Genomic DNA, 12,688 nt, shown 5'->3' on the forward strand with positions numbered 1-12,688 from the left:
CCGCTGTTGGAGCGTCCAGGCACAGGACTTCTGCTGCTGCTGACTAAATGGCCTCCTTAATTGGATCATTTGAGTAGCCAGCACACCTGTGCAGGTAGGGCATGACATGATAGGCAGCTGCCTTGATAGCGGGTGGGTGCTGAATGTTCCTAATTGACAAAATAAGATTAATGCTTATGAAGAAATATAAAATCTCATCCCTTCCCCAATATCGCGCCACACCCCTACCCCTTAATTCCCTGGTTGAACTTGATGGACATATGTCTTTTTTCGACCGTACTAACTATGTAACTATGTAACATAACATGGGGGGGGGGGTCTCCTGGCTGTTCACACAGGTGTGTCATTGCTGTACATTGACCATGCATTGCTTCTGTGGTATTGCAAAGGCAAAGACAAATGCTTCCAGCCATCCATTGCACTAATGGATTGGTCATCAGCTGGCTGTCTATGTCCCGCATCAATATAGACCAAAGTACAGAGGGTTAGGCTATGCTATTGTGCACCTACCTGATGCATCAGAAGGTGCGAGGCCCTTGCTAAATTCTGTGCACAGACTTTGAGATCTATGCTTTAGACTGTATCTAAACCTGCTCCAACATGGACTGACATTCTGGCCTACTTTCAGCCGATGCGACTTGTCTGTCGCTGAACAGTCGCTTTTTATGTATTCAGCACCTATGTATAATGTTGTAAAAAGGCTCTAGAAGCTAAAGTCGCAGAAATGTCACACATATTTGGCCTGCAACTTTCTGTGCGACAAATTCAGACAGGAAAAATCAGTATAAATCCTTAGAAAATTATCCCCCAGTGTCTCCATCTGCTGGCGGTATTGAATAAGCATTGCTGCACTGATGGGGTATGCATTAGACGAAAAAAAAGAAGAAAAAGAAGAATAATACGCCCAGAAAAGAGGCGAAAAGGAGAAAAACGTAAAAAAACGTGAAAAAAAAGTAAGAGGAAGAGAAGGGAAAAAAAGGTGGAAATGGGTTTAAAAGTGATTTCGGCGGAGAAATATATATATATATATATATATATATATATATATACGCGCACACACACACATATATATAAACGTATTCTCCGTTGAGATATTGCAGCCGCTGCTGTGTCCAGGCCCAGGAGCCTTAGCACTGTGCTGTGATGTCACTCAATACCACTGACATCACTAGGTGTAAACAACATCTCTCCTTTGCTGTGTATGTGACTATGGAGCTGTTTGGTGATGTCGTCTATTATGGCCTTCATAGAAGCAACAGGAGATTGTTGCATCCATCTAGAACCCTCAGAACTACAGTGCTATGATGTCACTCACTTCCACAGGCCTTGCAGAGTGTAAACAACAACAACCCAGCTTTGTTGTGTATGTAACCATAGGGATTTGTGATGTCACCTAGAACCTTCACAGCAGCGACAGCTTTATGAGGAGCATCAGCACTGCTCTGCCTGAGCAGAACCATCACCGCCATAGGTTGTCAAATAACCCGGATTTAACCCACACAGGTAAGTCCAATGGGGTGCAGGCATGTCCTCTATGCTTACAGCTTCCCGTGGGTGTTGGTTTGATACCGTTTGGGGACAGCCAAGGAGGCATCTGCAGGCAACAAAGGTAGGTGTGTGCTTGTGTGTGTGTTTCCTATGCAGATCCTAAGCCCAGTGTCACATGCAAGTAGGAGGAGTAAGAAGGGTTCCTGGCAAATCCGGGTTATGGATTGCATTTAAAAAGGCCCCGTGGGAGTGCAATGGGCCCCTGTCTTGCTGCTTAGCAATAATGGTATGGGTTTAGGTTCTGCTGTGTGTACTGGTGGTTGACTGCCCCCCAGCCCAGAGTGTGCATGGGAAATTGTCTGGCAGCCTCCCTGACAGCAAGCAGTGATAGTGCCCATGAAGGGGACCTTGTTGGGCCCGCCCCTTTCACGGTTATCGCTTCTCGGCCTTTTGGCTAAGATCAAGTGTAGTATCTGTTCTTATCAGTTTAATATCTGATACGTCCCCTATCTGGGGACCATATATTAAATGGATTTTTGAGAACGGGGGCCGATTTCGAAGCTTGCTTCCGTCGCCCTATGCATTGACCCGATATGGCAGTATCTTCGGGTACAGTGCACCACCCCCTTACAGGGTTAAAAAGAAAGATTCCTACTTTCATTGCTACCTGCTTGCTGGCTAGCCAGCTAGCCAGCCCTGTGGGCCTTGCTGCTGCTGCAGCCAAAAAACAAAAGGTGGTGCTGCTGCTGCTTCTGCTGCTTCTGCTTCTGCTTGTGTCTGGCCGCTGTTGGAGCGTCCAGGCACAGGACTTCTGCTGCTGCTGACTAAATGGCCTCCTTAATTGGATCATTTGAGTAGCCAGCACACCTGTGCAGGTAGGGCATGACATGATAGGCAGCTGCCTTGATAGCGGGTGGGTGCTGAATGTTCCTAATTGACAAAATAAGATTAATGCTTATGAAGAAATATAAAATCTCATCCCTTCCCCAATATCGCGCCACACCCCTACCCCTTAATTCCCTGGTTGAACTTGATGGACATATGTCTTTTTTCGACCGTACTAACTATGTAACTATGTAACATAACATGGGGGGGGGGTCTCCTGGCTGTTCACACAGGTGTGTCATTGCTGTACATTGACCATGCATTGCTTCTGTGGTATTGCAAAGGCAAAGACAAATGCTTCCAGCCATCCATTGCACTAATGGATTGGTCATCAGCTGGCTGTCTATGTCCCGCATCAATATAGACCAAAGTACAGAGGGTTAGGCTATGCTATTGTGCACCTACCTGATGCATCAGAAGGTGCGAGGCCCTTGCTAAATTCTGTGCACAGACTTTGAGATCTATGCTTTAGACTGTATCTAAACCTGCTCCAACATGGACTGACATTCTGGCCTACTTTCAGCCGATGCGACTTGTCTGTCGCTGAACAGTCGCTTTTTATGTATTCAGCACCTATGTATAATGCTGTAAAAAGGCTCTAGAAGCTAAAGTCGCAGAAATGTCACACATATTTGGCCTGCAACTTTCTGTGCGACAAATTCAGACAGGAAAAATCAGTATAAATCCTTAGAAAATTATCCCCCAGTGTCTCCATCTGCTGGCGGTATTGAATAAGCATTGCTGCACTGATGGGGTATGCATTAGACGAAAAAAAAGAAGAAAAAGAAGAATAATACGCCCAGAAAAGAGGCGAAAAGGAGAAAAACGTAAAAAAACGTGAAAAAAAAGTAAGAGGAAGAGAAGGGAAAAAAAGGTGGAAATGGGTTTAAAAGTGATTTCGGCGGAGAAATATATATATATATATATATATATATATATATATATATATATATATATATACGCGCACACACACACATATATATAAACGTATTCTCCGTTGAGATATTGCAGCCGCTGCTGTGTCCAGGCCCAGGAGCCTTAGCACTGTGCTGTGATGTCACTCAATACCACTGACATCACTAGGTGTAAACAACATCTCTCCTTTGCTGTGTATGTGACTATGGAGCTGTTTGGTGATGTCGTCTATTATGGCCTTCATAGAAGCAACAGGAGATTGTTGCATCCATCTAGAACCCTCAGAACTACAGTGCTATGATGTCACTCACTTCCACAGGCCTTGCAGAGTGTAAACAACAACAACCCAGCTTTGTTGTGTATGTAACCATAGGGATTTGTGATGTCACCTAGAACCTTCACAGCAGCGACAGCTTTATGAGGAGCATCAGCACTGCTCTGCCTGAGCAGAACCATCACCGCCATAGGTTGTCAAATAACCCGGATTTAACCCACACAGGTAAGTCCAATGGGGTGCAGGCATGTCCTCTATGCTTACAGCTTCCCGTGGGTGTTGGTTTGATACCGTTTGGGGACAGCCAAGGAGGCATCTGCAGGCAACAAAGGTAGGTGTGTGCTTGTGTGTGTGTTTCCTATGCAGATCCTAAGCCCAGTGTCACATGCAAGTAGGAGGAGTAAGAAGGGTTCCTGGCAAATCCGGGTTATGGATTGCATTTAAAAAGGCCCCGTGGGAGTGCAATGGGCCCCTGTCTTGCTGCTTAGCAATAATGGTATGGGTTTAGGTTCTGCTGTGTGTACTGGTGGTTGACTGCCCCCCAGCCCAGAGTGTGCATGGAAAATTGTCTGGCAGCCTCCCTGACAGCAAGCAGTGATAGTGCCCATGAAGGGGACCTTGTTGGGCCCGCCCCTTTCACGGTTATCGCTTCTCGGCCTTTTGGCTAAGATCAAGTGTAGTATCTGTTCTTATCAGTTTAATATCTGATACGTCCCCTATCTGGGGACCATATATTAAATGGATTTTTGAGAACGGGGGCCGATTTCGAAGCTTGCTTCCGTCGCCCTATGCATTGACCCGATATGGCAGTATCTTCGGGTACAGTGCACCACCCCCTTACAGGGTTAAAAAGAAAGATTCCTACTTTCATTGCTACCTGCTTGCTGGCTAGCCAGCTAGCCAGCCCTGTGGGCCTTGCTGCTGCTGCAGCCAAAAAACAAAAGGTGGTGCTGCTGCTGCTTCTGCTTCTGCTTGTGTCTGGCCGCTGTTGGAGCGTCCAGGCACAGGACTTCTGCTGCTGCTGACTAAATGGCCTCCTTAATTGGATCATTTGAGTAGCCAGCACACCTGTGCAGGTAGGGCATGACATGATAGGCAGCTGCCTTGATAGCGGGTGGGTGCTGAATGTTCCTAATTGACAAAATAAGATTAATGCTTATGAAGAAATATAAAATCTCATCCCTTCCCCAATATCGCGCCACACCCCTACCCCTTAATTCCCTGGTTGAACTTGATGGACATATGTCTTTTTTCGACCGTACTAACTATGTAACTATGTAACATAACATGGGGGGGGGGGGGTCTCCTGGCTGTTCACACAGGTGTGTCATTGCTGTACATTGACCATGCATTGCTTCTGTGGTATTGCAAAGGCAAAGACAAATGCTTCCAGCCATCCATTGCACTAATGGATTGGTCATCAGCTGGCTGTCTATGTCCCGCATCAATATAGACCAAAGTACAGAGGGTTAGGCTATGCTATTGTGCACCTACCTGATGCATCAGAAGGTGCGAGGCCCTTGCTAAATTCTGTGCACAGACTTTGAGATCTATGCTTTAGACTGTATCTAAACCTGCTCCAACATGGACTGACATTCTGGCCTACTTTCAGCCGATGCGACTTGTCTGTCGCTGAACAGTCGCTTTTTATGTATTCAGCACCTATGTATAATGTTGTAAAAATGCTCTAGAAGCTAAAGTCGCAGAAATGTCACACATATTTGGCCTGCAACTTTCTGTGCGACAAATTCAGACAGGAAAAATCAGTATAAATCCTTAGAAAATTATCCCCCAGTGTCTCCATCTGCTGGCGGTATTGAATAAGCATTGCTGCACTGATGGGGTATGCATTAGACGAAAAAAAAGAAGAAAAAGAAGAATAATACGCCCAGAAAAGAGGCGAAAAGGAGAAAAACGTAAAAAAACGTGAAAAAAAAGTAAGAGGAAGAGAAGGGAAAAAAAGGTGGAAATGGGTTTAAAAGTGATTTCGGCGGAGAATATATATATATATATATATATATATATATATATATATATATATATATATATATATATATATATATATATATATATATATATATATACGCGCACACACACACATATATATAAACGTATTCTCCGTTGAGATATTGCAGCCGCTGCTGTGTCCAGGCCCAGGAGCCTTAGCACTGTGCTGTGATGTCACTCAATACCACTGACATCACTAGGTGTAAACAACATCTCTCCTTTGCTGTGTATGTGACTATGGAGCTGTTTGGTGATGTCGTCTATTATGGCCTTCATAGAAGCAACAGGAGATTGTTGCATCCATCTAGAACCCTCAGAACTACAGTGCTATGATGTCACTCACTTCCACAGGCCTTGCAGAGTGTAAACAACAACAACCCAGCTTTGTTGTGTATGTAACCATAGGGATTTGTGATGTCACCTAGAACCTTCACAGCAGCGACAGCTTTATGAGGAGCATCAGCACTGCTCTGCCTGAGCAGAACCATCACCGCCATAGGTTGTCAAATAACCCGGATTTAACCCACACAGGTAAGTCCAATGGGGTGCAGGCATGTCCTCTATGCTTACAGCTTCCCGTGGGTGTTGGTTTGATACCGTTTGGGGACAGCCAAGGAGGCATCTGCAGGCAACAAAGGTAGGTGTGTGCTTGTGTGTGTGTTTCCTATGCAGATCCTAAGCCCAGTGTCACATGCAAGTAGGAGGAGTAAGAAGGGTTCCTGGCAAATCCGGGTTATGGATTGCATTTAAAAAGGCCCCGTGGGAGTGCAATGGGCCCCTGTCTTGCTGCTTAGCAATAATGGTATGGGTTTAGGTTCTGCTGTGTGTACTGGTGGTTGACTGCCCCCCAGCCCAGAGTGTGCATGGAAAATTGTCTGGCAGCCTCCCTGACAGCAAGCAGTGATAGTGCCCATGAAGGGGACCTTGTTGGGCCCGCCCCTTTCACGGTTATCGCTTCTCGGCCTTTTGGCTAAGATCAAGTGTAGTATCTGTTCTTATCAGTTTAATATCTGATACGTCCCCTATCTGGGGACCATATATTAAATGGATTTTTGAGAACGGGGGCCGATTTCGAAGCTTGCTTCCGTCGCCCTATGCATTGACCCGATATGGCAGTATCTTCGGGTACAGTGCACCACCCCCTTACAGGGTTAAAAAGAAAGATTCCTACTTTCATTGCTACCTGCTTGCTGGCTAGCCAGCTAGCCAGCCCTGTGGGCCTTGCTGCTGCTGCAGCCAAAAAACAAAAGGTGGTGCTGCTGCTGCTTCTGCTTCTGCTTGTGTCTGGCCGCTGTTGGAGCGTCCAGGCACAGGACTTCTGCTGCTGCTGACTAAATGGCCTCCTTAATTGGATCATTTGAGTAGCCAGCACACCTGTGCAGGTAGGGCATGACATGATAGGCAGCTGCCTTGATAGCGGGTGGGTGCTGAATGTTCCTAATTGACAAAATAAGATTAATGCTTATGAAGAAATATAAAATCTCATCCCTTCCCCAATATCGCGCCACACCCCTACCCCTTAATTCCCTGGTTGAACTTGATGGACATATGTCTTTTTTCGACCGTACTAACTATGTAACTATGTAACATAACATGGGGGGGGGGGTCTCCTGGCTGTTCACACAGGTGTGTCATTGCTGTACATTGACCATGCATTGCTTCTGTGGTATTGCAAAGGCAAAGACAAATGCTTCCAGCCATCCATTGCACTAATGGAATGGTCATCAGCTGGCTGTCTATATCCCGCATCAATATAGACCAAAGTACAGAGGGTTAGGCTATGCTATTGTGCACCTACCTGATGCATCAGAAGGTGCGAGGCCCTTGCTAAATTCTGTGCACAGACTTTGAGATCTATGCTTTAGACTGTATCTAAACCTGCTCCAACATGGACTGACATTCTGGCCTACTTTCAGCCGATGCGACTTGTCTGTCGCTGAACAGTCGCTTTTTATGTATTCAGCACCTATGTATAATGTTGTAAAAATGCTCTAGAAGCTAAAGTCGCAGAAATGTCACACATATTTGGCCTGCAACTTTCTGTGCGACAAATTCAGACAGGAAAAATCAGTATAAATCCTTAGAAAATCATCCCCCAGTGTCTCCATCTGCTGGCGGTATTGAATAAGCATTGCTGCACTGATGGGGTATGCATTAGACGAAAAAAAAGAAGAAAAAGAAGAATAATACGCCCAGAAAAGAGGCGAAAAGGAGAAAAACGTAAAAAAACGTGAAAAAAAAGTAAGAGGAAGAGAAGGGAAAAAAAGGTGGAAATGGGTTTAAAAGTGATTTCGGCGGAGAAATATATATATATATATATATATATATATATATATATATATACGCGCACACACACACATATATATAAACGTATTCTCCGTTGAGATATTGCAGCCGCTGCTGTGTCCAGGCCCAGGAGCCTTAGCACTGTGCTGTGATGTCACTCAATACCACTGACATCACTAGGTGTAAACAACATCTCTCCTTTGCTGTGTATGTGACTATGGAGCTGTTTGGTGATGTCGTCTATTATGGCCTTCATAGAAGCAACAGGAGATTGTTGCATCCATCTAGAACCCTCAGAACTACAGTGCTATGATGTCACTCACTTCCACAGGCCTTGCAGAGTGTAAACAACAACAACCCAGCTTTGTTGTGTATGTAACCATAGGGATTTGTGATGTCACCTAGAACCTTCACAGCAGCGACAGCTTTATGAGGAGCATCAGCACTGCTCTGCCTGAGCAGAACCATCACCGCCATAGGTTGTCAAATAACCCGGATTTAACCCACACAGGTAAGTCCAATGGGGTGCAGGCATGTCCTCTATGCTTACAGCTTCCCGTGGGTGTTGGTTTGATACCGTTTGGGGACAGCCAAGGAGGCATCTGCAGGCAACAAAGGTAGGTGTGTGCTTGTGTGTGTGTTTCCTATGCAGATCCTAAGCCCAGTGTCACATGCAAGTAGGAGGAGTAAGAAGGGTTCCTGGCAAATCCGGGTTATGGATTGCATTTAAAAAGGCCCCGTGGGAGTGCAATGGGCCCCTGTCTTGCTGCTTAGCAATAATGGTATGGGTTTAGGTTCTGCTGTGTGTACTGGTGGTTGACTGCCCCCCAGCCCAGAGTGTGCATGGAAAATTGTCTGGCAGCCTCCCTGACAGCAAGCAGTGATAGTGCCCATGAAGGGGACCTTGTTGGGCCCGCCCCTTTCACGGTTATCGCTTCTCGGCCTTTTGGCTAAGATCAAGTGTAGTATCTGTTCTTATCAGTTTAATATCTGATACGTCCCCTATCTGCGGACCATATATTAAATGGATTTTTGAGAACGGGGGCCGATTTCGAAGCTTGCTTCCGTCGCCCTATGCATTGACCCGATATGGCAGTATCTTCGGGTACAGTGCACCACCCCCTTACAGGGTTAAAAAGAAAGATTCCTACTTTCATTGCTACCTGCTTGCTGGCTAGCCAGCTAGCCAGCCCTGTGGGCCTTGCTGCTGCTGCAGCCAAAAAACAAAAGGTGGTGCTGCTGCTGCTTCTGCTTCTGCTTGTGTCTGGCCGCTGTTGGAGCGTCCAGGCACAGGACTTCTGCTGCTGCTGACTAAATGGCCTCCTTAATTGGATCATTTGAGTAGCCAGCACACCTGTGCAGGTAGGGCATGACATGATAGGCAGCTGCCTTGATAGCGGGTGGGTGCTGAATGTTCCTAATTGACAAAATAAGATTAATGCTTATGAAGAAATATAAAATCTCATCCCTTCCCCAATATCGCGCCACACCCCTACCCCTTAATTCCCTGGTTGAACTTGATGGACATATGTCTTTTTTCGACCGTACTAACTATGTAACTATGTAACATAACATGGGGGGGGGGGGTCTCCTGGCTGTTCACACAGGTGTGTCATTGCTGTACATTGACCATGCATTGCTTCTGTGGTATTGCAAAGGCAAAGACAAATGCTTCCAGCCATCCATTGCACTAATGGATTGGTCATCAGCTGGCTGTCTATGTCCCGCATCAATATAGACCAAAGTACAGAGGGTTAGGCTATGCTATTGTGCACCTACCTGATGCATCAGAAGGTGCGAGGCCCTTGCTAAATTCTGTGCACAGACTTTGAGATCTATGCTTTAGACTGTATCTAAACCTGCTCCAACATGGACTGACATTCTGGCCTACTTTCAGCCGATGCGACTTGTCTGTCGCTGAACAGTCGCTTTTTATGTATTCAGCACCTATGTATAATGTTGTAAAAAGGCTCTAGAAGCTAAAGTCGCAGAAATGTCACACATATTTGGCCTGCAACTTTCTGTGCGACAAATTCAGACAGGAAAAATCAGTATAAATCCTTAGAAAATTATCCCCCAGTGTCTCCATCTGCTGGCAGTATTGAATAAGCATTGCTGCACTGATGGGGTATGCATTAGACGAAAAAAAAGAAGAAAAAGAAGAATAATACGCCCAGAAAAGAGGCGAAAAGGAGAAAAACGTAAAAAAACGTGAAAAAAAAGTAAGAGGAAGAGAAGGGAAAAAAAGGTGGAAATGGGTTTAAAAGTGATTTCGGCGGAGAAATATATATATATATATATATATATATATATATATATATATATACGCGCACACACACACATATATATAAACGTATTCTCCGTTGAGATATTGCAGCCGCTGCTGTGTCCAGGCCCAGGAGCCTTAGCACTGTGCTGTGATGTCACTCAATACCACTGACATCACTAGGTGTAAACAACATCTCTCCTTTGCTGTGTATGTGACTATGGAGCTGTTTGGTGATGTCGTCTATTATGGCCTTCATAGAAGCAACAGGAGATTGTTGCATCCATCTAGAACCCTCAGAACTACAGTGCTATGATGTCACTCACTTCCACAGGCCTTGCAGAGTGTAAACAACAACAACCCAGCTTTGTTGTGTATGTAACCATAGGGATTTGTGATGTCACCTAGAACCTTCACAGCAGCGACAGCTTTATGAGGAGCATCAGCACTGCTCTGCCTGAGCAGAACCATCACCGCCATAGGTTGTCAAATAACCCGGATTTAACCCACACAGGTAAGTCCAATGGGGTGCAGGCATGTCCTCTATGCTTACAGCTTCCCGTGGGTGTTGGTTTGATACCGTTTGGGGACAGCCAAGGAGGCATCTGCAGGCAACAAAGGTAGGTGTGTGCTTGTGTGTGTGTTTCCTATGCAGATCCTAAGCCCAGTGTCACATGCAAGTAGGAGGAGTAAGAAGGGTTCCTGGCAAATCCGGGTTATGGATTGCATTTAAAAAGGCCCCGTGGGAGTGCAATGGGCCCCTGTCTTGCTGCTTAGCAATAATGGTATGGGTTTAGGTTCTGCTGTGTGTACTGGTGGTTGACTGCCCCCCAGCCCAGAGTGTGCATGGAAAATTGTCTGGCAGCCTCCCTGACAGCAAGCAGTGATAGTGCCCATGAAGGGCACCTTGTTGGGCCCGCCCCTTTCACGGTTATCGCTTCTCGGCCTTTTGGCTAAGATCAAGTGTAGTATCTGTTCTTATCAGTTTAATATCTGATACGTCCCCTATCTGGGGACCATATATTAAATGGATTTTTGAGAACGGGGGCCGATTTCGAAGCTTGCTTCCGTCGCCCTATGCATTGACCCGATATGGCAGTATCTTCGGGTACAGTGCACCACCCCCTTACAGGGTTAAAAAGAAAGATTCCTACTTTCATTGCTACCTGCTTGCTGGCTAGCCAGCTAGCCAGCCCTGTGGGCCTTGCTGCTGCTGCAGCCAAAAAACAAAAGGTGGTGCTGCTGCTGCTTCTGCTTCTGCTTGTGTCTGGCCGCTGTTGGAGCGTCCAGGCACAGGACTTTTGCTGCTGCTGACTAAATGGCCTCCTTAATTGGATCATTTGAGTAGCCAGCACACCTGTGCAGGTAGGGCATGACATGATAGGCAGCTGCCTTGATAGCGGGTGGGTGCTGAATGTTCCTAATTGACAAAATAAGATTAATGCTTATGAAGAAATATAAAATCTCATCCCTTCCCCAATATCGCGCCACACCCCTACCCCTTAATTCCCTGGTTGAACTTGATGGACATATGTCTTTTTTCGACCGTACTAACTATGTAACTATGTAACATAACATGGGGGGGGGGGTCTCCTGGCTGTTCACACAGGTGTGTCATTGCTGTACATTGACCATGCATTGCTTCTGTGGTATTGCAAAGGCAAAGACAAATGCTTCCAGCCATCCATTGCACTAATGGATTGGTCATCAGCTGGCTGTCTATGTCCCGCATCAATATAGACCAAAGTACAGAGGGTTAGGCTATGCTATTGTGCACCTACCTGATGCATCAGAAGGTGCGAGGCCCTTGCTAAATTCTGTGCACAGACTTTGAGATCTATGCTTTAGACTGTATCTAAACCTGCTCCAACATGGACTGACATTCTGGCCTACTTTCAGCCGATGCGACTTGTCTGTCGCTGAACAGTCGCTTTTTATGTATTCAGCACCTATGTATAATGTTGTAAAAAGGCTCTAGAAGCTAAAGTCGCAGAAATGTCACACATATTTGGCCTGCAACTTTCTGTGCGACAAATTCAGACAGGAAAAATCAGTATAAATCCTTAGAAAATTATCCCCCAGTGTCTCCATCTGCTGGCGGTATTGAATAAGCATTGCTGCACTGATGGGGTATGCATTAGACGAAAAAAAAGAAGAAAAAGAAGAATAATACGCCCAGAAAAGAGGCGAAAAGGAGAAAAACGTAAAAAAACGTGAAAAAAAAGTAAGAGGAAGAGAAGGGAAAAAAAGGTGGAAATGGGTTTAAAAGTGATTTCGGCGGAGAAATATATATATATATATATATATATATATATATATATATATATACGCGCACACACACACATATATATAAACGTATTCTCCGTTGAGATATTGCAGCCGCTGCTGTGTCCAGGCCCAGGAGCCTTAGCACTGTGCTGTGATGTCACTCAATACCACTGACATCACTAGGTGTAAACAACATCTCTCCTTTGCTGTGTATGTGACTATGGAGCTGTTTGGTGATGTCGTCTATTATGGCCTTCATAGAAGCAACAGGAGATTGTTGCATCCATCTAGAACCCTCA

At 45.5% G+C, this 12,688-nt stretch overlaps 5 non-coding genes across 5 annotated transcripts; all 5 read left to right on the forward strand.

Annotated features, from left to right (window-relative positions):
• The first annotated feature begins 1,922 nt into the window (after positions 1 to 1,922).
• LOC130338217 (U2 spliceosomal RNA) lies at positions 1,923 to 2,113 on the forward strand. The gene has a single exon (XR_008878952.1). It is a non-coding gene; the product is annotated as a U2 spliceosomal RNA (small nuclear RNA).
• A 2,093-nt stretch (positions 2,114 to 4,206) lies between these two features.
• On the forward strand, positions 4,207 to 4,397 carry LOC130338218 (U2 spliceosomal RNA). The gene has a single exon (XR_008878953.1). It is a non-coding gene; the product is annotated as a U2 spliceosomal RNA (small nuclear RNA).
• A 2,122-nt stretch (positions 4,398 to 6,519) lies between these two features.
• Positions 6,520 to 6,710, forward strand: LOC130338219 (U2 spliceosomal RNA). Its single transcript, XR_008878954.1, has one exon. It is a non-coding gene; the product is annotated as a U2 spliceosomal RNA (small nuclear RNA).
• Positions 6,711 to 8,785: 2,075 nt separating this feature from the next.
• On the forward strand, positions 8,786 to 8,976 carry LOC130338186 (U2 spliceosomal RNA). Its single transcript, XR_008878934.1, has one exon. It is a non-coding gene; the product is annotated as a U2 spliceosomal RNA (small nuclear RNA).
• Positions 8,977 to 11,054: 2,078 nt separating this feature from the next.
• Positions 11,055 to 11,245, forward strand: LOC130338220 (U2 spliceosomal RNA). Its single transcript, XR_008878955.1, has one exon. It is a non-coding gene; the product is annotated as a U2 spliceosomal RNA (small nuclear RNA).
• The last annotated feature ends 1,443 nt before the right edge of the window (positions 11,246 to 12,688 follow it).

The sequence above is a fragment of the Hyla sarda genome, unplaced genomic scaffold (genome assembly GCF_029499605.1).
Source record: "Hyla sarda isolate aHylSar1 unplaced genomic scaffold, aHylSar1.hap1 scaffold_515, whole genome shotgun sequence".
Taxonomy (NCBI): domain Eukaryota; kingdom Metazoa; phylum Chordata; class Amphibia; order Anura; family Hylidae; genus Hyla; species Hyla sarda.